Source organism: Engraulis encrasicolus, chromosome 4, assembly GCF_034702125.1.
Source record: "Engraulis encrasicolus isolate BLACKSEA-1 chromosome 4, IST_EnEncr_1.0, whole genome shotgun sequence".
NCBI classification, from domain to species: Eukaryota; Metazoa; Chordata; class Actinopteri; order Clupeiformes; family Engraulidae; genus Engraulis; species Engraulis encrasicolus.
Window position 1 is genome coordinate 23,581,217 of NC_085860.1, and position 2,500 is coordinate 23,583,716.

The following is a 2,500-nucleotide window of genomic DNA, read 5'->3' on the forward strand; positions in this document are numbered from 1 at the left end:
TCTCCATCCCTTCCTCTCTACCTCTCTATATGCCTTTCTCTATACCTCTCTTTTTCTCTTTCTCCCACAGTAGCTTAGCTTTCTTTATTACGTAGTCTTCAGCAGGGAGACAAGGAGGTTGCAGCACCATGAAAAGACATGAACAGACAAGACCAGCAAGAAAAAAATAGATAAAATGAATGTGCAATATGTTTCCAGTGAGACATAAAAAAAGAAAAGGATAGATGAAAGTAGGTGCCTTGTACATGTACAAGTTCATGTGTAAGTGCCTTTTGTGAAATGTGTACAATAGCGCTGGTTTCATGTAGTAACCTTATAGTAGCATTGAGTCCACGTTATGCAGCTCTGTTTGGTTGTATGTGTGTTAGGGTGTTTGCACGAGTGCAGACTTCTTTTTTTCTGGACAACAACATGTATTTTTAAAGCAATTTGTTTATAGGAAAGTCTGACGTCTGAGGCGGATACTTTTTTTTTCTCGGCCATTTGTCGTGGGACCGATGACAATCGCGAAACCCACTTAAAACACTTCACATTCTTGTGCACAGCAAACACAGCGCTCACACACACACACACACACACGTTCACAGAAACGCACTGACGCACACACACACACACACACACACACACACACACACACACTGAGACACACACACACATACACACACATACACACACTTAGACACACACACACTTAGACGCACACACACACATACACACACACACACACACACACTCTCTCTCTCTCTCTCTCTCTCTCTCTCTCTCTCTCTCTTTCTCTCTCTCTCTTGCTCTGTCTCTCTGTCTCTTTCTGTCTGTCTCTCTCTCGCTCTCTCTCTCTCTCTCTCTCTCTCTCTCTCTCTCTCTCTCACTCTCTCTCTCTCTCTCTCTCTCTCTCTCTCTCTCTCACACACACACACACACACACACACACACACACACACACACACGCACACACACACTCACCCTCACCCTCACCAGACCAGAATGCCATCCTCCAGTAGCAGCAGTAGCAGAATATTGTCTATAGGGACAGGAGAAGCAGCTTTGCATTCCATGATGTTTAGTGTTGCCAGATTGGACGGTTTCCCGCCCAATTGGGCTGCTTAGGATGGCCGTCTGCGGGTAAAAATGGCATTTAGCAGAAAAAAACGCCCAATTTTTGGCCATATCTGGCAACCCTGACACAAGCGGCATTTCCATTTGGCACTGAAGCAGAAAGATGGCTCACACTGTTACTTTATGCTTCAGATAGAAAACATTCTCATTCCTTTTTTAGACTCACTGTATGTTTGTGCTGGTCAATTAAAGCCACTTAGTGCATACTTGTCTCCATATCAGTCTCGTTCCTCACATAGGGCGGCCTCGGGCGAAATTACCATAGACTGGAAGGAAGAGATATCACAGATAATAGGACAAACCATATATGACATGCTTAGAGTTTATATTGCTGTCTGGATGAAGTTGAAATTGAATGTTCTGTACGCAATGGTCTCTGCCAATTCCTTCCTTAAATGTCAATTTAATTTGACTGTGAATTAAACTAAACGGATTTAGAAAAAAACATGTCTGAATATCCTTTATTGCTACTACATAGTGTATTTGGCTCCATATCTGTCTTGTTTCTCACATCGGTCGGCCTCGGGCGAAATCACTATAGACTGGAAGGGAGAGATATAGCAGATAATTGGACACACCCTATATGACCCCATGCTTAGGGTTTAAGGAATTTACAGTCTGGATGATGTCGGGAATTGAATGTTCTGTACACAACCATCGCTGACAAATCATTCCTTAAATGTAAATGTAATTTGTCTGTGGGTTAAACTAAATGGATTTTGAATCAGAAGAATTTGAATGTCTGAATATCCAATATTTCTACAGCATAGAACATGGGCTTCCGGGGTCAGCCATAGATAATATTGCAACAAGACATAATTTACACTGTATGTGCAATATGATAGACTGTAATATGCTATAACACAGGGGTCAGGAACTTATGGCTCTAGAGCCACATCTGGCTCTTTTGGGAACTGTGGCTCTTACTTAACTAGGGGTTGCCAACCGTCCCTTGAAATACAAAATTGTCCCGTATTAATAAATACAGGTACGGGTTCCATATTGAGCTGAAACGGGACATGGGATGTGAAAATGCGCTGAAGTTGCAGGAAACTACATCTAAGAAATACTAAATTTTCAGGGGTAGGACCCCAGACCCCCACTATGATGAAGTTGACTGTTGGCAGCCTATACATACCTGTTATCACCAGGCCCGTGTACAATGTAATGGGGACCCAATTATGGGCCCCCTATCTCCCTGGGGCCGGGACAACATACCCCTTTTTCCCCCCTTGTCGGCGGCCCTGGTTATCACTAAAAGTAGGCCTGATAACTTGATAGTACAATCTGGAAATGTTGGGCTTAATGGAAGTACAGGTGTAAATGCTTTAAGTTGTGGCCTATTAAGTGTTTAAATGGTGTGGCTCTCACGAAAATGTATTTT

At 42.9% G+C, this 2,500-nt stretch overlaps 1 protein-coding gene across 5 annotated transcripts in view; it reads left to right on the forward strand.

Moving 5' to 3' along the window:
• Positions 1 to 2,500, forward strand: part of fgd4a (FYVE, RhoGEF and PH domain containing 4a) — a 109,674-nt gene that overhangs the window by 54,330 nt on the left and 52,844 nt on the right. The window lies entirely within an intron of this gene.